Genomic DNA, 26,235 nt, shown 5'->3' with positions numbered 1-26,235 from the left:
ACGTTATGTACACTGTGATTCATTCATTGTTAGAGTGGCCACGTCACCTGGATTTTGCTCCCTTACAGTTTTGTAAAACTTTTAAGCAAGGCCAAGCTATTTTATATAACGGCCAACATATTATAATTTGAAGTTTGGTCTGTTGTGATTTCTTGGCAATACAGACACAGGTACCCATTGCACTAGTTCACCATCTATAAGCCAAATAAAGTGGATGCCTCACCTAACAATGTAAACATCAACAATATTTACCAGACATTAAACCCTCAAATGACTGTGTGCTCGGGCCAACACTCTTGGATTAGATGGTGTTGTTAAAGGAATTTGAACATGGACCCATCATCCTAAGGGCAGGATATCTGTACATTAAGGATTTGTACTTCCCTTGGCCAAGGCATGGGCAAATGCAAGAGCAGACGATTAATGTTAGCATTGACTAGCATGTTTAAACAGACATAGGTGGTATTAGGCCGCAAACTAACACAATTTACACACACACACACGCGATTTGAAGAGAAACCAAGCTGGAATGTGACATTATGGCCTTGTAGCAAGACTCCACTAGCTTAGTGCCCTAACGCATTCCCCATGATTGTTAGTGTGGGGTTTGTGTCTGCCATTTGGGTGTTGGACCACTTTGAAACAAAGTGCCACTAGCACAAGAGAAGAAGATTGTTATCCTTGGGCGCTACAGACACTTAGTGGCGCCCTATAAATAAAAATTAATAATAAATCCTGTTTGGGCAAGGGCCAAAAGTTGGTAGTGTTTGACCTGACACCGCTAACATTTTTGCATTATTTCTATACGTTTACCTGTAATGGAATGCCTATATTGCTAGGCACATCCCATGTTCCCTCTAAAAGCGCCCAATAAATTTACTACTAAGCAACCAAACACACATACAAACCTCCACACTCTGCACATTTTCAAAAACTGAACATTAACCCCATTTAGCATGTTTGTAGGCTATGGTGTATCTGTGGCAAAGAACAAAAGAACCACACATAGATTTAATATATTTTCAAAATACACCTGTTCCACAATAGTTTGGAAAGCACTACCCATGGATTTATGTGTATTACAAGATGAATCACTGCACTATAGTAATGGTACAAAATGGCATGACAACTGATTGCTGAGACATTTGCAGCATAGGCTAGATTTATTACATATATGTAGCCAAACGTGCTAACAAAAACAAAGCAAACAAGTTAATGGTCTGTGTGTGTCAAAGTTCCTTGGATGAAGAGATGACAATCTGGCCAGACTGAAGAGAGACATAAGCAGGCTTGGAGCTCTGGAGAAATACTTCAACATGTAGTCAGACACGAATTGCACAAAATCCACGTCAATGCACCCTGTTGAATGAGAATCAACAATTTAATATGGCAATATTAGCTCACACATAACTTGCATTTTGATATCTAGTTGATGACTTGTTAATCAAGAGGTTGACCACTGTATTGCCATGTGTAAAAAAGCCGGTAATATTCTACACAATAGTGTATAATAATGGCTTGTGTGTTTGGACTATATCTTGGATTCTGAATGCACTATTTGACATAATTACAAACACCAAACCCATATGTAACATAGCTAGCATCTGCCCATATGTTTTGTTTGCGCAACCACACATTGCAGGCTTAGTAATGACATTATTGTATGGAGCACACTCACTGGACAGTCACATTTTAGTGCTGATAACACTATACGACTTACATTTGTCAACACCCTTCACCATGGCAACATCCACCAACTCCAAAGGAAAGTGCAATGGCAGAAAGGCCAGCACTCCAGGCCAAGTGAAATCTAAAGGCTGTAGATATAAGAAAAACAAATAAAGTGTGTGAAATGAGCACTTCTCAACACACTATATGTGCTGATCAATAAAGTATAAACCTCACATGGCTAAATGAGCAGAGTTAGGATACATTTTCGCTGGAACTATTTCGGCACGCCATTTTGACACTAGTGGACATATGCATACTAGACCATTAGGACCTTTGGTGCCTCAGCTAATACAAGCATCAAGTGTGCAAAGTCTGGACTGTTTAAACTGTAGAAAACCAAACGTCAATTATGTTGCCACATTAGCCTGTAGATTAAATCTACCCCATTAACGTGCATTTAGCAAAAGACATTGAGGCTAAACTTAGAGGCATGAAGCTATACTTTCTACACACATTGTAAAGGTAAAATACAGGTTGCCATGGTTTTTCCCCTATTATTACACATATTAAACATTTCACTATCACACCAGGCCATGTCTATTCATATTCCCATTTTGAATTACCATACCTTAGATAATCTAGCCTTGACTAAGCTTACACATGATTTGACCACAGATCTTTGAAATGTGAAGATATAAAAAGTCACAACCCCAAAGAATTACCTCGAAAATATGTCTCCACAACATAGCTCCTGAAGTTGGAGACACGCACTGCTTCACGAGGGGGGGGGGTCTCCAAGATCTTCCACCTCCGCCTCCTCCTCCTCCTCCGCCTTGTCCACCCCAGCAACCTCGTCCAGGACTCCTGGTGCCCCACTCCTGATGGCAATATTATGAAACACCACACACAGAGCAATGATCTTACACACCTTCCTCGGCTCATACATGAGGGCGCCACCAGACCGGTCAAGACATCTAAAACAAGCCTTCAAAACGCAAAAGGCTCTTTCAATGACCGATCTGGTGGCCCTATGAGCCGAGTTATAGGCCTCCTCCCGCTCTGTGTGTGGGTTCAATATAGGAGTGAGGAGCCAAAGGCAGGAGGGATACGCATTGTCTCCTATGTAGGAAGAGAGGAAAGACAAATAAAGCAAGATTAACACCATTTAAGAGTACAACTATACCTGCAAGAAATGAAATTGAAACATTCTAATATATGAGCTGAAACTACATTATAGCCTAAATAGTAAGGTTACAAAGTCATAATACTGTATAATTAGCATCCAATGCAAACTAGCTACGTCTATTAATGGCTACTAAACAAAGCTCAATCCACATTGGAGATTGTCAATGTACACCAAACTAATAATTACACACCAGGTGGCGTCCACTAATCACAGGACCCATACCCTTTGCTACTAGGTGTGTTTCAAAAGGAAAAGATTACAAACCATCACTTAGGTGAAACGTGGACACTTGGCATTGTCTGACTTTGCCACAAATGACACAACCAATACTTACAAAGTAGTCATAATTCATCGTCTCGCTTTTTGGTGTAAAAGGACAGTCCATAAGTAGATGGAAGGTGGGATATAAAGAGAAAAAAAAATAAATTAAAAACTAAAACTAGGAAAAATAAACCTCTTTGTCCAAACACCATCTATTCATATAGAAACACCACCAAAGTGCTTGCAAACGTGATACTTACCAGCGCCTTATACCCTTTCAAAATTCACATTACTTGTATTACAATTGTTGTGGCGTAAGAATGTGAAGGTAGTGAAACACTAAATACAGACGGCCTGAGTCATTAGTGAGAGCAAAGCATAAAGGAGGAATAACTCTGCACCTGGGCAAAACCATGCTGCATTGGAGGGGGGAGGTAAATGTGGGGACAGATTTATAGTTGGGGTAGGACATGCACTAGATCATTTTTAAATGTCAGGGTAAAACTAAAGCTAACAAGTAAGTGTGTGCTACATGAAGAAGCAGGCAGTATTTATCTTATGTGCCAAAAAAAGTAACAAATGTGCACCCCTTACATTGTAACATGGTTTGTCCACTAGAACATTTACTTCTTTTTGATGCTTTGCTCTCCTTAATGACTCAGGCCCAGAGTGTTAATGTGTCTTTAAGGTAGGGTCCAAAAAACAACACTTCAAAACAAAGTGATTAGAACCAACAAAAAAACAAAAAAAAAAAAACAAACAAAAAAAAATAGAACAGTGTAGCGCCTGCGGGGAACAGGACAGACGTAACCCTAAAGAACTTACCCTGTAAACGATGGTCACCTCCAGTCCGCCTCCGATATCCCAGCTGCGATCCGATCCCAGCAGATCCACAGTCGCAACCCTTGTCACCTCCAACCACGTCCCTCTAAGAAAGAGACAGAGATTATGGCCGTGCCTACCAGGTAAGGGCTGTCCGAGAATACGGCAACGAACAAGGACACTCTCAGTCCAAGCCCACTTGCCGCCTCCTCACTTTGCTCTTGCCATGGCATGGGGGACTACAGGCACTTGAGACCAGGACTATTCCCGCCTCAAGTACCTCGCACACCTGCCGGTGAGGGCCTAAGGGGGAAATCGAGCGTGATACTCACCGGGACACTCCCACTTCCGATCCGGTTCTCCTGCACCTCCCCGACACCTGCGGATGACAAGGAACACACATCCTCCCTCTGCGCTGTCAGTGAGACTAAGATGGGCACCCACAAATGCTAAGCTGTCTACAACAGCGACCCGACCCTAACAACGCTCTAATGGTCAGCAACGCAACTAAACTATACAGCTACAACTAACTAGGTGTGGTGCACTAACGGAACTGCTCACTAACCACTACGGGGAACACCAGCCGGTGTTCACGGACTAAACCGGAGGGCAGTTCCTAACCCCCTCACCCAGGTCGTACCAAGAAGCTGCCTTCTTGCTATGGGGTCACCCACGGATCCTAACGACCGGCTGCACCAGGCCCGACAGGCTCGCTGGAACAGCCCACTAACCCGCGTACGGACTGCCGCCCGGAACAGCCAATCGAACTGAACCGCCCGACTGCCTGCACCCGGGTATCGAACACGTGTCCCACTCCGGAACCGCATGGGAACCTACACGGAACTGAGGACTGGGACACTCAACCTGAACCACGGGACGCCCCTGGAACTGCGTTGAGCTGTGCTGCACTGCCACTGACTCACTCAGTCACCCCCTCTGGAAACCAGTGTGACCCCAGGGACCTAAGGGACGGGAAAACTACGTGTGTTCTTCCCTGACTATGTGTACGCTGGTAACTACACTTGTCCCCACAGCACGGGTTAGTACAGGAAAACAAAGGGAACAAGAGCCTACCTTTAATGGGGGCCTGACGTCTTGCCCCTGAACACAGTTATGTAGCACACTTCCAAAATACCGTAATACAAACAATACTCGCCGCACAGACAGAATAAATACAGTACTTGGCACGCTACTCACCAGAGCACACCACTGCTAGCCAACCAGCCGGTTGCAACAGCACCCACAGGAGCCTCTGCTCTACTGTACCTTCTAACTCCGTGTGCTCACCTCACACAGGACCGCGCCTACACTCACGAGGCTCTCACGCCTCTACCACACACCACCAGGGCCTTATGCCCTACACACCATGGGCCTCTGCCCAGCTACACACAGAGCCTTGTGCTCTGTTTGATGGGCCTCAGCCCCCTCTCTAACTCAGGGCTCTGAGCCCACTAACTAGGGCCTTGTGCCCTACTACCTGGGGCTCTAGCCCCTGCCTACTGAGGCCTGTGGCCTCCCTGACTATGTACTAGGGCCTTGTGCCCTTTATAGCCTATGGGCTACCAGCCCCTACTCAGGCCCTGTGGCCTTCCTATGGCCTCTAGGCCACTAACTACCTAAGGGCCTTGTGCCCTTGCACCTGGGGGCTCTAAGCCTCCCCTCACTAACTACTAACAGGGGCTTGTCCCCTTTATCAACAATATTGTGGCCTACTGGCCCACTAACTCATAGGGGCCTAGTGCCCAAGTCCCTGGGCCTTGTGCCCCTAATTTACTGTCCCCACGGGCCTTGTGCCCGACCGTGGCCACGGGCCTAGTGCCCGAATTTAACATTGAGTGTACTTACCTGCTCTGCGCAGGATACTCGACTTGCCACGCCGCCTTCCGACTTCTTTTCCGGGTCTTCCAGACCCTCCAGCCGGCGGCGCCTCTTCTCCGGTTCGGCGCCGATTTCTCTGCTGCTACTTCTAAGGCGGGGGCGCTCCCAGCCCTGACAAGGGCTCCCCGCTGACGATTACTGCTCCGGCGGCTTGATTGGAGTCTTCGGGTGGCAGGGTAGCTCACGGCCCTTACAAGGGCCCCCTGCCGCTGCTGCTGCTGATCCTGCTGCTGGACGTCTTGAAGAGACGTCCTCCTTCCTCTCCGCCGACGGACTTCTGAGAAAATGGCGCCGCCCGGCGACTTATATAGTCTTCATCAGCAGGCGCCGCCGCAAGCGCTGATTGGCTCGCCGCGGCGCCAATCTTTCAAACGGCCGCACGGGAGCCACGATTGGCTCGCGTATCCGGCCGCTGATTGACCAGCGGGGAAAGATGAGCCCTGATTGGCTCATCCGTCTTCCACTGCCAGAACCTGAAAGGAAGAAGCCACGATACTCACCGCTGGATCGATGGACGGGTAAGTTCTTCTCCTCTTCTTTCTTCCTGCTGGGCACCATCAGGGACCTCTTCAGCCCCTCCAGGGGCACAGCGCTGGTGGACGTCTTCGCCCTCTTCACGGGCACCGGGCATAGGAACATCTTCGGGCACAGCGCTGGCGGGGGTCTTCTCCGGGGACATCTCCACAACAGCATGGACATTCTTACTGCAAAGTGGTTTAACAAGGGGTATGTAATGAACAATATCTGGTTTCTACTTACCACACACACAGACAAATGTGGAATGTCAAAAAGCAATCTCTAGACACCCAAAAAACACAATCCAGGACTAAGATCTGTGGGGGGAGGGTAAACAGGTAACAAATAAATAAATATAGTTGGATAAATATTTATTTCTGTCACTACATTCGAGAGGTCTCTATGCAGAGGCGCATCCTAAGTCTACACAGTTGCCTCAATATTCAAACTCTGCAGCTAATGAAAGACTTTCCCACTAACCTTCAACATAAAATCCACTAGCATTAAGACCTTTCAGCATCATTTTCTATCTCTAGCTCACCAATACCTTGACAATAAATAAACAAGAGTGTTGAGGAAGGTACAGCAATAAACAGCAGAGATTACGAAACATTTCACCATTAAGGCCTACTTACCCAGAACTGTGAAACTCCCAACAACACAGAAGTGCAAGCAAGGTATTTTTAACTAGCACTGTAATTAGTGAATTAAATGCAGGTGAGTAGGCCGGCGAGTATGCCAGACACGTCATTAGGAGCACCCAGGTGCGTTTTAATTAACCAAGTGTGTTTTTGTCTAAAAGTGACCTGACATGTTAGCAAAGTTTATTTTCTGTAGGGTAAGTAGAGATTCTAACGATTATTACAGATGTCATTAATGAGCTAAGCTGTTAGTGTTGTGGCAATAGTATGGGTAAAATATATGGGTAAATAGTATGGGTAAAATAAAAAAATTTGCATGTGGTAAATATATATATGTGAGGCACGATAGTGTAGTGGTTAGGTATTCCACCCACCAATACTAAGTGCAGAAGTTCAAGGCCCCAGGTCAACCCTAAGCACCAAGTGAGTTAATAAAACACATTATTAAGCATACTCTAAAAGTAAAAATCAATATGCAAATTCTTGTATTTAGCATAAGATTCGCAAACGCACTGATTCCTTTCTTTTTGGTGAAGTTTTTGCAGCTCCTGCTGCTTTAGTAAAACAGTGCTTTTAATTTATGTGTGTGTTTATCTAGGGTTAATATTTTAATAGCACATTATCCGTCATGCTGTTCATAATAATTGCAACATGACCGATTTATCAGGGCTAAGACAGCCATTCAGATGTGCAAAATAGTTAATATGCAGTTTGGTGCTGGTGTTTCATTGTGAAATATACCTCAGTGAATAAAGAAATGAACTTGCAACAACAAGGTAATGAGTTTGAACCCCGAATGATGCGTGTATGTGGCTAACCTTGATATATTTATGTGACTTATCTAAGAGTGACTTAGTATATGTTTTGGTGTGTAAGGTGGCTATATGTCATGTTGAACAGTGTTATCAGCTACAACACAGCAAAGCAGTTGTTGGCAAAGACTTGATTTCAAAGACATAGGAATTCTGTACTGGCAACAGTGGAAAAAGCTAAGTGCTCCACCAAATCAAATATTAGAAATGGGAGCAATAAATGTTTTACTTTTGGTTTGTATTAATCAACATGGATATATTTCTCTATGCATACATTTTGACTCTGCATGCACCAAATCTTTCTGGGTATAATATTTCAAAGTATTGCCATTTTTCCCCATGTTTTAAGGAAACCAACTTATGCTAGAAGTTGCTGGTCATCTTTCATTTGTATTCTATTCTCTTGACGTCCCCACTTGTACAGTGGTGTAGCAGTTAGGCAATCCACCTTGCAAACTTGCTACGTGGGTTCGAGTCCTCACCAATTCTCTTGGCTATTAGGGATCATTAATATCCTTACACTATTTGTGTTGCTGTTAAAAGTGTCCCTGTGGTAATAGTACGCTTGTTTTAAATTTGTGTAAATCGCTAAAATATAGTTTAGAGTTATTATATGTCTATTATTATTATTTGTTATTGCAAACGCACCATCACCAACTGTCAAATCAGGCATGTAAAATATTGAGACTAATGATATTGGTAATTGTTGAGAATCGTAGGAGATTTATAATAAATATTTATGACAAAGTCTATTGTTTGGCCAACATTTTAAATCAAATGAAATAATTACCCATGCAGTGTGCACTCTATTCCGGCAGCCGGAATGAATGTGGAATGCACTGAGGCAACCATTCCGGCAGTGGAATGAATGGGGAATGCACTGAGGCAACCATTCTGGCAGTGGAATGAATGGGGAATGCACTGAGGCAACCATTCCGGCAGCCGGAATGAATGTGGAATGCACTGAGGCAACCATTCCGGCAGTGGAATGAATGGGGAATGCACTGAGGCAACCATTCCGGCAGCCGGAATGTATGTGCAATGCACTGAGGCAACCATTCCGGCAGCCGGAATGAATGGGGAATGCACTGAGGCAACCATTCCGGCAGTGGAATGCACTGTGAACTGGATTCTCCCCATAATGCTGAGAAGATATGTGGCTAGCATACCAAAGTGCAGTGTACAGGCCTATAAAAGCCAGTCCTCTTTACTGAAGAGGCAGTAAGCAGCAGAGGGCGCTCTTTTCAGCTAACTAATTCCGGCATTCCGGTAGTTCCGGATTGAGGCCAAAGGGCCAAAATAACATCAAACATGTTGCACTTGCGAATTGCATTGATTAGAAAGGTGTATGTAAAGAAAAAAGGCTTAATTTACACAAACATACTAATGGAACATTTGTAAGATATCTAAAATCCCAATAAATATTTTGTTTTGGCAAAAGCAGTCTGTATTGATATGTATGTATGTTGTGCATATTTCGTTTTGTGTTTTAAACGCAAAAGATGCTTCTAAAGGCATTTAATAGTTGTTTTAGCTAGCTGTATTGGAGTTAAACATGACCCTGGCCTTCCTTAACTTTTGTGAAAGATTTAAGACAGGAGTGACGTCAGTTTCACTCATCTGGCCAGAGGGAACGCCTACTGTTCTCAAGTTCAAAAGCATAACGCCTACCTTACTAAAATACTATCTCATCTCCGCCCAGTCCGCGCCTACTCTCTACCCATTCCAACCCCTTTGTTCTCAAGTGATCAGCAGTCATCTCAAATCTATTTGCGTTTGAGATTGAGATTGAGTTGACTTTTGAGAGCTGTATCTGCCGTGATTGAGTAGCGTATGTGGCGTTTTGCGCAGCTTAAGTGTTGTTTCGCGCATGCGCAGAGCCATTTAGCAGATGCGTATGCGTTTACGAACTTTGATGAATCGGGCCCCAGGTGCTGTAGGCTATTTTTTCCTTTTTCTTGTTCATGCTTCCTACATTGCTGATTTTGAGATGTATAAGAGATGTAGGTCAGTATGAATCCAATACCTACAGCCACACAACTCTTAACAAGCCCAATCTCTTCTGCTCTTGGAAGCTAAGCAGGGCTGGGCCAGGTAAGTACTTGGATGGGTGACCACCTGGGAACACCAGGTGCTGTAGGCCATTTTTTTCCATTTCTTCATCATGCTTCCTACATTGCTGGTTTTGAGATGTATAAGAGTTGTAGGTCAGTATGAACCAAATACCTTCAGCCACACCACCCTGAACAAGCCCAATCTCATCTGATCTTGGAAGTTAAGCAGTGCAGAGCCTGGTTAGTACTTGGATGGGGGGGACACAAGGTGCTGTAGGCCTTTTTTTTCTTTCTCTTGTTCATGCTTCTTACATTGCTGGTTTTGAGATGTATAAGAGATGTAGGTCAGTACAAACCCAATACCTACAGCCACACCACCCTGAACAAGCGCAATCTCATCTGATTTTGGAAGCTAAGCCGGGCAGGGCCTGGATAGTACTTGGATGGGAGACCACCTGGGTATAGGTGCTGTAGGCCTTATTTTTTCATTTTCTTGTTCATGCTTCCCACAGTGCTGGTTTTGAAATGTGTAGGAGATGTAGGTCAGTATGAACCCAATACCTACAGCCACAACACCCTGAACAATCCCAATCACGTCTGATCTTGGAAGCTGGGGAAGGCCCGGCATGGTTAGTGCTTGAATGGAAGACCACCTGAGAACACCAGGTGCTGTAGGCCTTTTTATCTTTCTCTTGTTCATGCTTCCTACATTGCTGGTTTTGAGATGTATAAGAGATGTAGGTCAATTTGAACCCAATATGTACAGCCACACCACCCTGAACAAGCCCAATCTCATATGATCTTGGAAGCTAAGCAGGGCGGGGCCTGGTTAGTATTTGCATAGGAGACCACCTGAAAACACTAGGTGCTGAAGGCTTTCTCTTGTTCATGCTTCCTATATTGCTGGCTTTGACATGTATATGAGATGTAGGTCAGTATGAATCCAATACCTACAGCATCTCAGCCCTGAAGAAGCCCAATCTCGCCTGAACTTGGAAGCTAAGCAGGGTCGGGTCTGGTTAGTACTTGGATGGGTGACCACCTGAAAACTCTAGGTGCTGTAGGCCTTCTCTTTTCTATCTCTTGTTCATGCTTCCTACATTGCTGGTTTTGAGATGTATAAGTGATGTAGGTCAGTATGAACCCAATACCTGCAGCCACACCACCCTGAACAATCCCAATAACGTCTTATTTTAGAAGCTAAGCAGAGCTGGTCCTGGTTAGTACTTGGATGGGATAACACCTGGGAACACCAGGTACTGAAGGCAATTTTTTTTCTTTCTCTTTTTCATGCTTCCTACGTTGCTGATTTTGAGATGTATAAGAGATGTAGGTCAGTACAATCCCAGTACCTACAGCCACACCACCCAGAGCAATCCCAATCACGTCTGATCTTGGAAGCTGAAGAAGGCCTGCGCCTGGTTAGTACTCAAATGGGAGACCACCTGGAAACACCAGGTGTGGTAGGCCTTTTTCTTCTTTCTCTTGTTCATGCTTCCTACGTTGCAGGATTTGAGATGTGTCACGGGCACTAGGAGTCTTTACCCAGTATCACCCGCTGATGGTCTTATCAGAGCAGTAGAGTTGGTATATGATACTCTGATGGCAGGGTGATAATAGAACTGGAAACAGCAGATGGTTAGAGAATGCTCAGAAAGTCTATGACTAGCAGCACTGGTAAACAATAGGTAACTGAACACGAGGATCTGGATGGACAAGGACACGTGAGGGTAGTCAGTGGTCTGCGCATGGCAAGTTGTACCACTGCTATAGTGAGAAGAATGTCCAGGAGTAATAAGGAGGTGGAAGTCAGCGGTCTGCGTATAGCAAGTTGTACCGCTGTCTGTAGTGAAGAAATGGAATCCAGGTGAAGGTAACGGGGAAGTCAGTGGTCTGCGTGTAGCAAGTTGTACCACTGCTTATGTGAGAGGATATATGCAACTGGTGACACAGGGAAACAGGAATCAGTGGTCTGCCACTAGCAAGTTGTACCACTGAATATATATGTGAGGAAGGACACGAGGAGATAAATGCAATGCAGAGTCTACACAGGTACACTGAACTTGATCCCACGTTGAACTGCACACAATAATAATAATGAATGAACAGCACTGCACAGATAAACAAAGTCACTAGAATAGTCCAGCAAAAGGAAACACAGTCAATAATAGCAATAGTCTCAGAGGATGGAAACTCCAGAGGAGAACAACTCAGTCCAGATGGATATGCAATACACCAGCACAGTCAATGAGAAGTATGCATACCGTGGTTCAGATGAGCAGGCTGTTAGAGATAGCTGCAGGGATACCTGAGCGGCAGGAAACTGACGAGATGAGAAGTCCTTGCAGAATGTAAGCGGCAGGTAGGTGCAGCGCACTGTAGGTAGGCCAGCAAGGACGACAAATACTCAGGAAGCAGTAGTATATCGAATTGAACAGCAGGAGACCACGGGAGAGCTGATGCGATGTAGCAGAGCTGGAAGCCGAGGAGCGTAGACTTGATGCTTAACAGGCAAGTTGACACGAATGGACACACTGTAGAAGCAGTAGGCAGCGGGTCAGCTGCCGGCATGTAGAATGCAGACTGGAGCGCTGAGACAAGCAGGACTCTGTAGACACGCTGAAGTAGCTAACAGGAATCAGCTGGAACAGTAGCGATGTAACACAGGAGAGTTGGACTGATCTGTAACTTGTTAGACACACGGAGGCAGTGGATAGGAATCAGCTGCTGGAGTCACAATGAAACACAGGAGAGTTTGCAGTAATCTGTAACTGTAGATATACGGAGGCAGCGGATAGGAATCAGCTGCTGAAGTCACTAGGAACACGAGGAGTAGAAGTGGTCTGGAAACCACAAACGGCAAACAGGAATCAGCATAGGCTGAACACATGAGGAGGCACTGGAACACCTTCAGAGACTCATGAGGAATGAGACTCCAAAATCAGGCAACGTGGTATTGACCACAGGTGCTAATATAGGTAGTGTTGCCTGATCAGCCAATTAAGTTAAAGGAACAGAACTGAAGGTTAGAAGGGAATGCACATGCGCAGTACCTCATTATAATGGACGGACACGGTTCCTAGCTACCTTAGAAGTAGCACTCACAGTCTGGTGAATGACAAGATGTATAAGAGATGAAGGTCAGTATGAACCCAATACCTACAGCCACACCACCCTGAACAAACCTGATTTTGGAAGCTAAGCAGGGCTGGGCCTGGTTAGTACTTGGATGGGAGACCACCTGGGTAAACAATGTGATATAGGCCATTTTTTTCTTTCTCTGGTTCATGCTTCCTACATTGCTGGTTTTGAGATGTGTAGGAGATGTAGGTCAGTATGAACCAAATACCTACAGCAACTTAGCCTTAAACAAGCCCAATCTCATCTGAACTTGGAAGCAAAGCAGGGCTGGGCCTGGTTAGAACTTGGACAGGAGACCACCTGGGAACACCAGGTGCTGTAGGCCTTTTTTATCCTCTTTCTCTTGTTCATGCTTCCTACATTGCTGGCTTTGAGATGTATATGAGATGTAGGTCAGTAGGGACCCAATACCTACTGCAACTTAGCCTTGAACAAGCCCAATCTCATCTGAACTTGGAAGCTAAGCAGGGTCGGGTCTGGTTAGTACTTGGATGCAGGGCCGTAACTAGGGCTGTGCAACAGGGGCGACGGCCCAGGGCGCAACGCTGAAGGGGGGCGCAATTTGGGAATAGTTTAGGTTAATTTGGTTAAAATCGAGGGCTAGGGGGGCGGCATTTGTCTTTCTGCCCAGGGCACTAGAATTCTAAGTTACGGCTCTGCTTGGATGGGTGACCGCCTGAAAACATTAGGTTCTGTAGCCCTTTTCTTTTCTTTCGCTTGTTCATGCTTCCTACATTGCTGATTTTGAGATGTATAAGAGATGTAGGTCAGTACAAACCCAATACCTACAGCCACACCACCCTGTACAAGCACAATCTTGTCTGATCTTAGAAGCTAAGCAGAGCAGGGCCTAATTAGTATTTGAGACGTATAAGAGATGTTGGTCAGTATGAACCCAATACCTACAGCCACACCACACTGAACATTCCCAATCACGTCTGATTAAAGAAGATGAGAAGGGTCGGGCCTGGTTAGTACTTGATTGGGAGACCACCTGGGAACACCAGGTGCTGTAGGCCTTTTTTTTCTTTCTCTTGTTCATGCTTCCTACATTGCTGGTTTTAAGATGTATAAGAGATGTAGGTCAGTATGAACCCAATACCTACAGCCACACCACCCTGAACAATCCCAATCACGTCTGATCTTGGAAGCTAAGCAAGACCGGTCCTGGTTAGTACTTGAATGGCAGACCACCAGGGAATACCAGGTGCTGTAGGCCATTTTCTTCTTTCTCTTGTTCATGCTTCTTACATTGCTGGTTTTGAGATGTATAAGAGATGAAGGTCAGTAGGAACCCAATACCTACAGCCACACCACCCTGAACAAACCTAATTTTGTCTGATTTTGGAAGCTAAGCAGGCCTGGGCCTGGTTAGTACTTGGATGGGAGACCACCTGGGTAAACAATGTGATACAGGCCATTTTTTCTTTCTCTGGTTCATGCTTCCTACATTGCTGGTTTTGACATGTGTAGGAGATGTAGGTCAGTATGAACACACCACCTACAGCCACACTACCCTGAACATGCCCAATCTCATCTGATCTTGGAAGCAAAGCAGGGCTGGGCCTGGTTAGAACTTGGACGGGATACCACCTGGGAACACCAGGTGCTGTAGGCCTTTTTTTTTCCTCTTTCTCTTTTTCATGCTTCCTACATTGCTGGCTTTGAGATGTATTTGAGATGTAGGTCAGTACAAACCCAATACCTACAGCAACTTAGCCTTGAACAAGCCCAATCTCATCTGAACTTGGAAGCTAAGCAGGGTCAGGTCTGGTTAGTACTTGGATGGGTGACCACCTGAAAACATTAGGTGCTGTAGGCCTTTTCTTTTCTTTCTCTTGTTCATGCTTCCTACATTGCTGGTTTTAAGATGTATAAGAGATGTAGGTCAGTAAGAACCCAAAACCTACAGCCACACCACCCTGAACAATCCCAATCACATCTGATATTGGATGCTAAGCAAGACCGGTCCTGGTTAGTACTTGAATGGGAGACCACCAGGTGCTGTAGGCCATTTTCTTCTTTCTCTTGTTCATGCTTTTTACATTGCTGGTTTTGAGATGTATAAGAGATGTAGGTCAGTAAATTCCCAATACCTATAGTCACACCACCCTGAACAAGCGCAATCTCATCTGATCTTGAAAGCTAAGCAGTGCAGGGCCTGGTTCATATTGCATGGGAAACCGCCTGAAAACACCAGGTGCTGTACACCTTTTTTTTTTTTCTTTCTCTTTCTCTTGCTCATGCTTCCTATATTGCTGGTTTTGAGATGTGTAAGAGATGTAGGTCAGTATGAACCCAATACCTACAGCCACACCACACTGAACAATTCCAAACACGACTGTTCGTAGAAGCTGAGGAGGGTCGGGCCTGGTTAGTAGTTGATTGGGAGACCATCTGGGAACACCAGGTGCTGTAGGCCTTTTTTTTCTTTCTCTTGTTAATGCTTCCTACATTGCTGGTTTTGAGATGTGTAAGAGATGTAGGTCAGTATGAACCCAATACCTACAGCCACACCACCCTGAACAAGCTTGATCTTGGATGCTATGCAGGGCTGGGTTAGGTTAGTACTTGGACGGGAGACCACCTGGAAACACCAGGTGCTGTAGGCCATTTATTCTTTCTCTTGTTCATGCTTCCTACATTGCTGGTTTTGAGATGTATAAGAGATGTAGGTCAGTATGAACCCAATACCTACAGCCACACCACCCTGAACAAGCCCAATCTTGTTTGATCTTGGATGCTATGCAGCGCTGGGCCAGGTTAGTACTTGGACAGGAGACCACCTGGAAACACCAGGTGCTGTAGGCCATTTATTCTTTCTCTTGTTCATGCCTACTGCATTGCTGGTTTTCAGATGTATAAGAGATGAAGGTCAGTATGAACTCAATACCTTCAGCCACACCACCCTGAACAAGCCCAATCTCATCTGATCTTGGAAGTTAAGCAGTGCAGGGCCTGGTTAGTACTTGGATGGGGGGACACCAGGTGCTGTAGGCCTTTTTTTTCTTTCTCTTGTTCATGCTTCCTACATTGCTGGTTTTGAGATGTATAAGAGATGAAGGTCAGTACGAACCCAATACCTACAGCCAAACCACCCTGTACAAGCACAATCTTGTCTGATCTTGGAAGCTAAGCAGAACAGGGCCTGGTTAGTACTTAAGATGTATAAGAGATGTAGGTCAGTATGAACCCAATACCTACAGCAACTTAGCCTTAAACAAGCCCAATCTCATCTGAACTTGGAAGCAAAGCAGGGCTGGGCCTGGTTAGAACTTGGACAGGAGACCACCTGGGAACACCAGGTGCTGTAGGCCTTATTTATCCTCTTTCTCTTGTTCATGCTTCCTACATTGCTGGCTTTGAGATGTATATGAGATGTAGGTCAGTAGGAACCCAATACCTACTGCAACTTAGCCTTGAACAAGCCCAATCTCATCTGAACTTGGAAGCTAAGCAGGGTCAGGTCTGGTTAGTACTTGGATGGGGGACCGCCTGAAAACATTAGGTTCTGTAGGCCTTTTCTTTTCTTTCGCTTGTTCATGCTTCCTACATTGCTGATTTTGAGATGTATAAGAGATGTAGGTCAGAACAAACGCAATAATTACAGCCAGACCACCCTGTACAAGCACAATCTTGTCTGATCTTAGAAGCTAAGCAGAGCAGGGCCTGGTTAGTATTTGAAACGTATAAGAGATGTTGGTCAGTATGAACCCAATACCTACAGCCACACCACACTGAACATTCCCAATCACATCTGATCGTAGAAGCTGAGGAGGGTCGGGCCTGGTTAGTACTTGATTGGGAGACCACCTGGGAACACCAGGTGCTGTAGGCCTTTTTTTTCTTTCTCTTGTTCATGCTTCCTACATTGCTGGTTTTAAGATGTATAAGAGATGTAGGTCAGTATGAACCCAATACCTACAGCCACACCACCCTGAACAATCCCAATCACGTCTGATCTTGGAAGCTAAGCAAGACCAGTCCTGGTTAGTACTTGAATGGCAGACCACCAGGGAATACCAGGTGCTGTAGGCCATTTTCTTCTTTCTCTTGTTCATGCTTCTTACATTGCTGGTTTTGAGATGTATAAGAGATGAAGGTCAGTATAAACCCAATACCTACAGCCACACCACCCTGAACAAACCTAAGTTTGTCTGATTTCGGAAGCTAAGCAGGCCTGGGCCTGGTTAGTACTTGGATGGGAGACCACCTGGGTAAACAATGTGATATAGGCAATTTTTTCTTTCTCTGGTTCATGCTTCCTACATTGCTGGTTTTGACATGTGTAGGAGATCTAGGTCAGTATGAACACAACACCTACAGCCACACTACCCTGAACATGCCCAATCTCATCTGATCTTGGAAGCAAAGCAGGGCTGGGCCTGGTAAGAACTTGGACGGGAGACCACCTGGGAACACCAGGTGCTGTAGGCCTTTTTTTTCCTCTTTCTCTTGTTCATGCTTCCTACATTGCTGGCTTTGAGATGTATATGAGATGTAGGTCAGTATGAACCCAATACCTACAGCAACTTAGCCTTGAACAAGCCCAATCTCATCTGAACTTGGAAGCTAAGCAGGGTCAGGTCTGGTTAGTACTTGGATGGGTGACCACCTGAAAACATTAGGTGCTGTAGGCCTTTTCTTTTCTTTTCTTTCTCTTGTTCATGCTTCCTACATTGCTGATTTTGAGATGTATAAGAGATGTAGGTCAGTAGAAACCCAACACCTACAGCAACACCACCCTGTACAAGCACAATCATGTCTGATCTTAGAAGCTAAGTAGAGCAGGGCCTAGTTAGTACTTGAGACGTATAAGAGATGTTGGACAGTATGAACCCAATACCTACAGCAACACCACACTGAACATTCCCAATCATGTCTGATCGTAGAAGCTGAGGAGCTTCAGGCCTGGTTAGTACTTGATAGGGAGACCACCTGGGAACACCAGGTGCTGTAGGCATTTTTTTTCTTTGTCTTGTTCATGCTTCCTACATTGCTGGTTTTTAGATGTGTAGGAGATGTAGGTCAGTATGAACCCAATAATTACAGCAACACCACCCTGAACAATCCCAATCACATCTGATATTAGAATCTAAGCAGGGCTGGTCCTGGTTAGTACTTGGATGGGAGACCACCTGGGAACACAAGGTGCTGTAGGCTTTTTTTTTCTTTCTCTTGTTCATGCTTCCTACATTGCTGGTTTTAAGATGTATAAGAGATGTAGGTCAGTAAGAACCCAAAACCTACAGCCACACCACCCTGAACAATCCCAATCACATCTGATCTTGGAAGCTAAGCAAGACTGGTCCTGGTTAGTACGTGAATGGGAGACCACCAGGGAATACCAGGTGCTGTAGGCCATTTTCTTCTTTCTCTTGTTCATGCTTCTTACATTGCTGGTTTTCAGATGTATAAGAGATGTAGGTCAGTAAGTTCACAATACGTATAGTCACACCACCCTGAACAAGTGCCATCTCATCTGATCTTAAAAGCTAAGCAGTGCAGGGCCTGGTTTGTACTTGGATGGGAAACTGCCTGAAAACACCAGGTGCTGTATGCTTTTTTTTTTTTCTTTCTCTTGCTCATGCTTCCTATATTGCTGGTTTTGAGATGTGTAAGAGATGTAGGTCAGTATGAACCCAATACCTACAGCCACACCACACTGAACAATTCCAAACACGACTGTTCGTAGAAGCTGAGGAGGGTCGGGCCTGGTTAGTAGTTGATTGGGAGACCATCTGGGAACACCAGGTGCTGTAGGCCTTTTTTTTCTTTCTCTTGTTAATGCTTCCTACATTGCTGGTTTTGAGATGTGTAAGAGATGTAGGTCAGTATGAACCCAATTACCTACAGCCACACCACACTGAACAATCCCAATCACGACTGATCATAGAAGCTGAGGAGGGTCGGGCCTGGTTAGTAGTTGATTGGGAGACCATCTGGGAACACCAGGTGCTGTAGGCCTTTTTTTTCTTTCTCTTGTTTATGCTTCCTACATTGCTGGTTTTGAGATGTATAAGAGATGTAGGTCATTATGAACCCAATAGCTACAGCCACAGCACCCTGAACAAGCTTGCTCTTGGATGATATGCAGGGCTGGGTTAGGTTAGTACTTGGACGGGAGACCACCTGGAAACACCAGGTGCTGTAGGCGATTTATTCTTTCTCTTGTTCATGCTTCCTACATTGCTGGTTTTGAGATGTATAAGAGATGTAGGTCAGTATGAACCCAATACCTACAGCCACACCACCCTGAACAAGCCCAATCTTGTTTGATCTTGGATGCTATGCAGGGCTGGGCCAGGTTAGTACTTGGGCAGGAGACCACCTGGAAACACCAGGTGCTGTAGGCCATTTATTCTTTCTCTTGTTCATGCTTACTACATTGCTGGTTTTCAGATGTATAAGAGATGTAGGTCAGTAAGAACCCAATACCTTCAGCCACACCACCCTCAACAAGCCCAATCTCATCTGATCTTGGAAGTTAAGCAGTGCAGGGCCTGGTTAGTACTTGGATGGGGGGACACCAGGTGCTGTAGGCCTTTTTTTCCTTTCTCTTGTTCATGCTTCCTACATTGCTGATTTTGAGATGTATAAGAGATGTAGGTCAGTACAAACCCAATACCTACAGCCACACCACCCTGTACAAGCACAATCTTGTCTGATCTTAGAAGCTAAGCAGAGCAGGGCCTAATTAGTATTTGAGACGTATAAGAGATGTTGGTCAGTATGAACCCAATACCTACAGCCACACCACACTGAACATTCCCAATCACGTCTGATCGTAGAAGGTGAGGAGGGTTGGGCCTGGTTAGTACTTGATTGGGAGACCACCTGGGAACACCAGGTGCTGTAGGCCTTTTTTTTCTTTCTCTTGTTCATGCTTCCTACATTGCTGGTTTTAAGATGTATAAGAGATGTAGGTCAGTATGAACCCAATACCTACAGCCACACCACCCTGAACAATCCCAATCACGTCTGATCTTGGAAGCTAAGCAAGACCGGTCCTGGTTAGTACTTGAATGGCAGACCACCAGGGAATACCAGGTGCTGTAGGCCATTTTCTTCTTTCTCTTGTTCATGCTTCTTACATTGCTGGTTTTGAGATGTATAAGAGATGAAGGTCAGTAGGAACCCAATACCTACAGCCACACCACCCTGAACAAACCTAATTTTGTCTGATTTTGGAAGCTAAGCAGGCCTGGGCCTGGTTAGTACTTGGATGGGAGACCACCTGGGTAAACAATGTGATATAGGCCATTTTTTCTTTCTCTGGTTCATGCTTCCTACATTGCTGGTTTTGACATGTGTAGGAGATGTAGGTCAGTATGAACACACCACCTACAGCCACACTACCCTGAACATGCCCAATCTCATCTGATCTTGGAAGCAAAGCAGGGCTGGGCCTGGTTAGAACTTGGACGGGATACCACCTGGGAACACCAGGTGCTGTAGGCCTTTTTTTTTCCTCTTTCTCTTGTTCATGCTTCCTACATTGCTGGCTTTGAGATGTATTTGAGATGTAGGTCAGTACAAACCCAATACCTACAGCAACTTAGCCTTGAACAAGCCCAATCTCATCTGAACTTGGAAGCTAAGCAGGGTCAGGTCTGGTTAGTACTTGGATGGGTGACCACCTGAAAACATTAGGTGCTGTAGGCCTTTTCTTTTCTTTCTCTTGTTCATGCTTCCTACATTGCTGGTTTTAAGATGTATAAGAGATGTAGGTCAGTAAGACCCCAAAACCTACAGCCACACCACCCTGAACAATCCCAATCACATCTGATATTGGATGCTAAGCAAGACTGGTCCTGGTTAGTACTTGAATGGGAGACCACCAGGAAATACCAGGTGCTGTAGGCCGTTTTCTTCTTTCTCTTGTTCATGCTTTTTACATTGCTGGTTTTGAGATGTATAAGAGATGTAGGTCAGTAAGTTCCCAATACCTATAGTCACACCACCCTGAACAAACGCAATCTCATCTGTTCTTAAAAGCTAAGCAGTGCAGGGCCTGGTTCATATTGCATGGGAAACCGCCTGAAAACACCAGGTGCTGTACACCTTTTTTTTTTTTCTTTCTCTTGCTCATGCTTCCTATATTGCTGGTTTTGAGATGTGTAAGAGATGTAGGTCAGTATGAACCCAATACCTACAGCCACACCACACTGAACAATTCCAAACACGACTGTTTGTAGAAGCTGAGGAGGGTCGGGCCTGGTTAGTAGTTGATTGGGAGACCATCTGGGAACACCAGATGCTGTAGGCCTTTTTTTTCTTTCTCTTGTTAATGCTTCCTACATTGCTGGTTTTGAGATGTGTAAGAGATGTAGGTCAGTATGAACCCAATACCTACAGCCACACCACACTGAACAATCCCAATCACGACTGATCGTAGAAGTTGAGGAGGGTCGGGCCTGGTTAGTACTTGATTGGGAGACCACCTGGGAACACCAGGTACTGTAGGCCTTTTTTTTCTTTCTCTTGTTTAAGCTTCCTACATTGCTGGTTTTGAGATGTATAAGAGATGTAGGTCAGTATGAACCCAATACCTACAGCCACACCACCCTGAACAAGCTTGATCTTGGATGCTATGCAGGGCTGGGTTAGGTTAGTACTTGGACAGGAGACCACCTGGAAACACCAGGTGCTGTAGGCCATTTATTCTTTCTCTTGTTCATGCTTCCTACATTGCTGGTTTTGAGATGTATAAGAGATGTAGGTCAGTATGAACCCAATACCTACAGCCACACCACCCTGAACAAGCCCAATCTTGTTTGATCTTGGATGCTATGCAGCGCTGGGCCAGGTTAGTACTTGGACAGGAGACCACCTGGAAACACCAGGTGCTGTAGGCCATTTATTCTTTCTCTTGTTCATGCCTACTGCATTGCTGGTTTTCAGATGTATAAGAGATGAAGGTCAGTATGAACCCAATACCTTCAGCCACACCACCCTGAACAAGCCCAATCTCATCTGTTTTTGGAAGTTAAGCAGTGCAGGGCCTGGTTAGTACTTGGATGGGGGACACCAGGTGCTGTAGGCCTTTTTTTTCTTTCTCTTGTTCATGCTTCCTACATTGCTGGTTTTGAGATGTATAAGAGATGAAGGTCAGTACGAACCCAATACCTACAGCCAAAGTACCCTGTACAAGCACAATCTTGTCTGATCTTGGAAGCTAAGCAGAACAGGGCCTGGTTAGTACTTAAGATGTATAAGAGATGTAGGTCAGTATGATCCCAATACCTACAGCAACTTAGCCTTAAACAAGCCCAATCTCATCTGAACTTGGAAGCAAAGCAGGGCTGGGCCTGGTTAGAACTTGGACAGGAGACCACCTGGGAACACCAGGTGCTGTAGGCCTTTTTTATCCTCTTTCTCTTGTTCATGCTTCCTACATTGCTGGCTTTGAGATGTATATGAGATGTAGGTCAGTAGGAACCCAATACCTACTGCAACTTAGCCTTGAACAAGCCCAATCTCATCTGAACTTGGAAGCTAAGCAGGGTCAGGTCTGGTTAGTACTTAGATGGGTGACCGCCTGAAAACATTAGGTTCTGTAGGCCTTTTCTTTTCTTTCGCTTGTTCATGCTTCCTACATTGCTGATTTTGAGATGTATAAGAGATGTAGGTCAGTACAAACACAATACTTACAGCCACACCACCCTGTACAAGCACAATCTTGTCTGATCTTAGAAGCTAAGCAGAGCAGGGCCTGGTTAGTATTTGAGACGTATAAGAGATGTTGGTCAGTATGAACCCAATACCTACAGCCACACCACACTGAACATTCCCAATCACATCTGATCGTAGAAGCTGAGGAGGGTCGGGCCTGGTTAGTACTTGATTGGGAGACCACCTGGGAACACCAGGTGCTGTAGGCTTTTTTTTCTTTCTCTTGTTCATGCTTCCTACATTGCTGGTTTTGAGATGTATATGAGATGTAGGTCAGTATGAACCCAATACCTACAGCAACTTAGCCTTGAACAAGCCCAATCTCATCTGAACTTGGAAGCTAAGCAGTGTCAGGTCTGGTTAGTACTTGGATGGGTGACCACCTGAAAACATTAGGTGCTGTAGGCCTTTTCTTTTCTTTCTCTTGTTCATGCTTCCTACATTGCTGATTTTGAGATGTATAAGAGATGTAGGTCAGTAGAAACCCAACACCTACAGCCATACCACCCTGTACAAGCACAATCATGTCTGATCTTAGAAGCTAAGCAGAGCAGGGCCTAGTTAGTACTTGAGACGTATAAGAGATGTTGGACAGTATGAACCCAATACCTACAGCAACACCACACTGAACATTCCCAATCATGTCTGATCGTAGAAGCTGAGGAGGGTCAGGCCTGGTTAGTACTTGATAGGGAGACCACCTGGGAACACCAGGTGCTGTAGGCCTTTTTTTTCTTTGTCTTGTTCATGCTTCCTACATTGCTGGTTTTGAGATGTGTAGGAGATGTAGGTCAGTATGAACCCAATACGTATAGTCACACCACCCTGAACAAGTGCCATCTCATCTGATCTTGAAAGCTAAGCAGTGCAGGGCCTGGTTCGTACTTGGATGGGAAACTGCCTGAAAACACCAGGTGCTGTACGCTTTTTTTTTTTTTCTTTCTCTTGCTCATGCTTCCTATATTGCTGGTTTTGAGATGTGTAAGAGATGTAGGTCAGTATGAATCCAATTACCTACAGCCACACCACACTGAACAATTCCAATCACATCTGATCTTGGAAGCTAAGCAAGACTGGTCCTGGTTAGTACTTGAATGGGAGACCACCAGGGAATACCAGGTGCTGTAGGCCCTTTATTCTTTCTCTTGTTCATGCTTAATACATTGCTGGTTTTCAGATGTATAAGAGATGTAGGTCAGTATGAACCCAATACCTTCAGCCACACCACCCTGAACAAGCCCAATCTCATCTGATCTTGGAAGTTAAGCAGTGCAGGGCCTGGTTAGTACTTGGATGGGGGGGCACCAGGTGCTGTAGGCCTTTTTTTTCTTTCTCTTGTTCATGCTTCCTACATTGCTGGTTTTGAGATGTATAACAGATGAAGGTCAGTACTAACCCAATACCTACAGCCAAACCACCCTGTACAAGTACAATCTTGTCTGATCTTGGAAGCTAAGCAGAGCAGTGCCTGGTTAGTACTTAAGATGTATAAGAGATGTAGGTCAGTATGAACCCAATACCTACAGCAACACCACACTGAACAAACCCAATCACGTCTGATCGTTGAAGCTGAGGAGGGCCGGGCCTGGTTAGTACTTGATTGGGAGACCACCTAGGAACACCAGGTGCTGTAGGCCTTATTTTTCTTACTCTTGTTCATGCTTACTACATTGCTGGTTTTCAGATGTATAAGAGATGAAGGTCAGTATAAACCCAATACCTGCAGCCACACAACCCTGAACAAGCCCAATCTCATCTGATCTTGGAAGCAGTGCAGGGCCTGGTTTGTACTTGGGTGGGGGAATACCAGGTGCTGTAGGCTATTTTTTTCTTTCTCTTGTTCATGCTTCCTACATTGCTGGTTTTGAGATGTGTAGGAGATGTAGGTTAGTATGAACCCAATACCTACAGCCACACCACCCTGAACAAGCCAAATCTCATCTGATCTTGGAAGCTAAGCACGGCCAGGCCTGGTTAGTACTTGGATGGGAGTCCACAAGGGAAAACCAGGTGCTGTAGGCCATTTTCTTCTTTCTCTTGTTCATGCTTCCTACATTGCTGGTTTTGAGATGTATAAGAGATGTAGGTCAGTATGAACCCAATACCTGCAGCAACTCAGACCTGAAGAAGTCCAATCTCGTCTGAAATTGGAAACTAAGCAGGGTCATGTCTGGTTAGTACTTGGATGGGAGACAGCCTGAAAACACCAGGTGTTGTAGACCTTTTTTTTTCTTTCTCTTGTTCATGCTTCCTACTGTCACTCACCGGACTGTTAGTGCCTCTAGGTTGGAACATGGGTCTCTCTCGCTCCTGCCGGCGCCTCTCCTGAGCCGCGGCCGTCAGCCCTTTTGACTAAGATTGCGCATGTGCAGAAACCCTGAACTGTTAATACCTCGCCTCTAGTCTCATTGGGTAATTAATCACCTCTCAGTACTTAGGGCACCTGTTGCCCTATTACCTTTGCCTGTTCTTGGTTCTCATTCCTTGAGACTATGAGGTGTTTCCTGTTTCTGCTCGTGTTATCCGTTTGCTCTGGACAAGTCTCCTTTCCACATTGGTAGTAAAACTTACCCGCTGCAGACTACTCTCGCTACCTCCGTTACCTGCCTGCTTCTGGACAAGTCTTCTCCCCACAGCGGTACATCGGTAGTAGAACTTACCCGCTGCAGACTACTCTCGCTACCTCCTTTACCTGCCTGCTTCTGGACAATTTTACTCTCCACATCGGTAGTAGAACTTACCCGCTGCAGACTACTCTTGCTACCTCCGTTACCTGCCTGCTTCTGGACAAGTCTCCTCTCCACATCGATAGTAGAACTTACCCGCTGCAGACTACTCTTGCTACCTCCGTTACCTGCCTGCTTCTGGACAAATCTCCTCTCCACATCGGTAGTAGAACTTACCCGCTGCAGACTACTCTCGCTACCTCCGTTACCTGCCTGCTTCTGGAGAAGTTTCCTCTCCACATCGGTAGTAGAACTTACCCGCTGCAGACTACTCTCGCTACCTCCGTTACCTGCTTGCTCCTGGACAAGTCTCCTCTCCACATCGGTAGTAGAACTTACCCGCTACAGACTACTCTCACGTTACTCTGTTCCACGCCTGCACCTGGACAAGTCTTCCCTTCACATCAGTGGTACAACTTGCCTATTGCAGTCCACTCACGTTACTCCGTTCCACGCCTGCACCTGGACAAGTCTTCCCTTCACATCAGTGGTACAACTTGCTTATTGCAGACCACTCACGTTACTCCGTTCCACGCCTGCACCTGGACAGGTCTTTCCTAAACATCAGTGGTAAAACTTGCCTATTGCAGACCGTTCTGTGTAGCTACACCTAGTAAATTCTGGGTAAATCTCCTAGTGCCCGTGACAGTAAGAACAGGCCATGACAGACCCAAGATCGGAACTAACAGCTAAGGATATGCTGCAGTACCTAGCTACTCGGGTTGAACAACAAGATGCTCGTCAGCAACAATTATTTCGATGTTTTCAGTCTCTAGTCTCTCGGGGAGATCCTGTGCAAAATGAATCTTCTACTAATAATCCCCCGGAGACTTCTTCTCTCCCAGTGCCATC

The 26,235-nt window shown here is 45.3% G+C and overlaps 26 pseudogenes; all 26 read left to right on the top strand.

Moving 5' to 3' along the window:
- The first annotated feature begins 9,811 nt into the window (after nucleotides 1-9,811).
- On the top strand, nucleotides 9,812-9,930 carry LOC142125545 (5S ribosomal RNA; annotated as a pseudogene).
- Nucleotides 9,931-10,202: 272 nt separating this feature from the next.
- LOC142136615 (5S ribosomal RNA) lies at nucleotides 10,203-10,318 on the top strand (annotated as a pseudogene).
- Nucleotides 10,319-10,599: 281 nt separating this feature from the next.
- LOC142136432 (5S ribosomal RNA) lies at nucleotides 10,600-10,718 on the top strand (annotated as a pseudogene).
- Nucleotides 10,719-10,789: 71 nt separating this feature from the next.
- On the top strand, nucleotides 10,790-10,908 carry LOC142136647 (5S ribosomal RNA; annotated as a pseudogene).
- A 3,174-nt stretch (nucleotides 10,909-14,082) lies between these two features.
- LOC142134206 (5S ribosomal RNA) lies at nucleotides 14,083-14,201 on the top strand (annotated as a pseudogene).
- Nucleotides 14,202-14,481: 280 nt separating this feature from the next.
- On the top strand, nucleotides 14,482-14,600 carry LOC142123985 (5S ribosomal RNA; annotated as a pseudogene).
- Nucleotides 14,601-14,685: 85 nt separating this feature from the next.
- Nucleotides 14,686-14,804, top strand: LOC142136278 (5S ribosomal RNA; annotated as a pseudogene).
- An 870-nt stretch (nucleotides 14,805-15,674) lies between these two features.
- Nucleotides 15,675-15,793, top strand: LOC142136691 (5S ribosomal RNA; annotated as a pseudogene).
- Nucleotides 15,794-15,873: 80 nt separating this feature from the next.
- On the top strand, nucleotides 15,874-15,982 carry LOC142136813 (5S ribosomal RNA; annotated as a pseudogene).
- A 719-nt stretch (nucleotides 15,983-16,701) lies between these two features.
- On the top strand, nucleotides 16,702-16,820 carry LOC142136386 (5S ribosomal RNA; annotated as a pseudogene).
- An 81-nt stretch (nucleotides 16,821-16,901) lies between these two features.
- On the top strand, nucleotides 16,902-17,020 carry LOC142136418 (5S ribosomal RNA; annotated as a pseudogene).
- A 280-nt stretch (nucleotides 17,021-17,300) lies between these two features.
- LOC142122717 (5S ribosomal RNA) lies at nucleotides 17,301-17,419 on the top strand (annotated as a pseudogene).
- Nucleotides 17,420-17,503: 84 nt separating this feature from the next.
- LOC142136277 (5S ribosomal RNA) lies at nucleotides 17,504-17,622 on the top strand (annotated as a pseudogene).
- A 404-nt stretch (nucleotides 17,623-18,026) lies between these two features.
- LOC142136200 (5S ribosomal RNA) lies at nucleotides 18,027-18,145 on the top strand (annotated as a pseudogene).
- Nucleotides 18,146-18,226: 81 nt separating this feature from the next.
- Nucleotides 18,227-18,345, top strand: LOC142131485 (5S ribosomal RNA; annotated as a pseudogene).
- An 874-nt stretch (nucleotides 18,346-19,219) lies between these two features.
- On the top strand, nucleotides 19,220-19,338 carry LOC142136329 (5S ribosomal RNA; annotated as a pseudogene).
- A 387-nt stretch (nucleotides 19,339-19,725) lies between these two features.
- LOC142136609 (5S ribosomal RNA) lies at nucleotides 19,726-19,844 on the top strand (annotated as a pseudogene).
- An 81-nt stretch (nucleotides 19,845-19,925) lies between these two features.
- LOC142134191 (5S ribosomal RNA) lies at nucleotides 19,926-20,044 on the top strand (annotated as a pseudogene).
- A 280-nt stretch (nucleotides 20,045-20,324) lies between these two features.
- Nucleotides 20,325-20,443, top strand: LOC142123974 (5S ribosomal RNA; annotated as a pseudogene).
- An 85-nt stretch (nucleotides 20,444-20,528) lies between these two features.
- LOC142136276 (5S ribosomal RNA) lies at nucleotides 20,529-20,647 on the top strand (annotated as a pseudogene).
- An 82-nt stretch (nucleotides 20,648-20,729) lies between these two features.
- On the top strand, nucleotides 20,730-20,848 carry LOC142136515 (5S ribosomal RNA; annotated as a pseudogene).
- Nucleotides 20,849-21,721: 873 nt separating this feature from the next.
- LOC142136690 (5S ribosomal RNA) lies at nucleotides 21,722-21,840 on the top strand (annotated as a pseudogene).
- Nucleotides 21,841-22,747: 907 nt separating this feature from the next.
- Nucleotides 22,748-22,866, top strand: LOC142136433 (5S ribosomal RNA; annotated as a pseudogene).
- Nucleotides 22,867-22,946: 80 nt separating this feature from the next.
- LOC142136689 (5S ribosomal RNA) lies at nucleotides 22,947-23,065 on the top strand (annotated as a pseudogene).
- A 604-nt stretch (nucleotides 23,066-23,669) lies between these two features.
- On the top strand, nucleotides 23,670-23,788 carry LOC142135754 (5S ribosomal RNA; annotated as a pseudogene).
- A 772-nt stretch (nucleotides 23,789-24,560) lies between these two features.
- On the top strand, nucleotides 24,561-24,679 carry LOC142129508 (5S ribosomal RNA; annotated as a pseudogene).
- The last annotated feature ends 1,556 nt before the right edge of the window (nucleotides 24,680-26,235 follow it).

This window comes from Mixophyes fleayi, chromosome 1 (assembly GCF_038048845.1).
Source record: "Mixophyes fleayi isolate aMixFle1 chromosome 1, aMixFle1.hap1, whole genome shotgun sequence".
In the NCBI taxonomy this organism is placed as follows: Eukaryota; Metazoa; Chordata; class Amphibia; order Anura; family Limnodynastidae; genus Mixophyes; species Mixophyes fleayi.
Note: the sequence above shows the minus strand (reverse complement) of the source record. Positions and strands in the feature narration are given on the sequence as shown.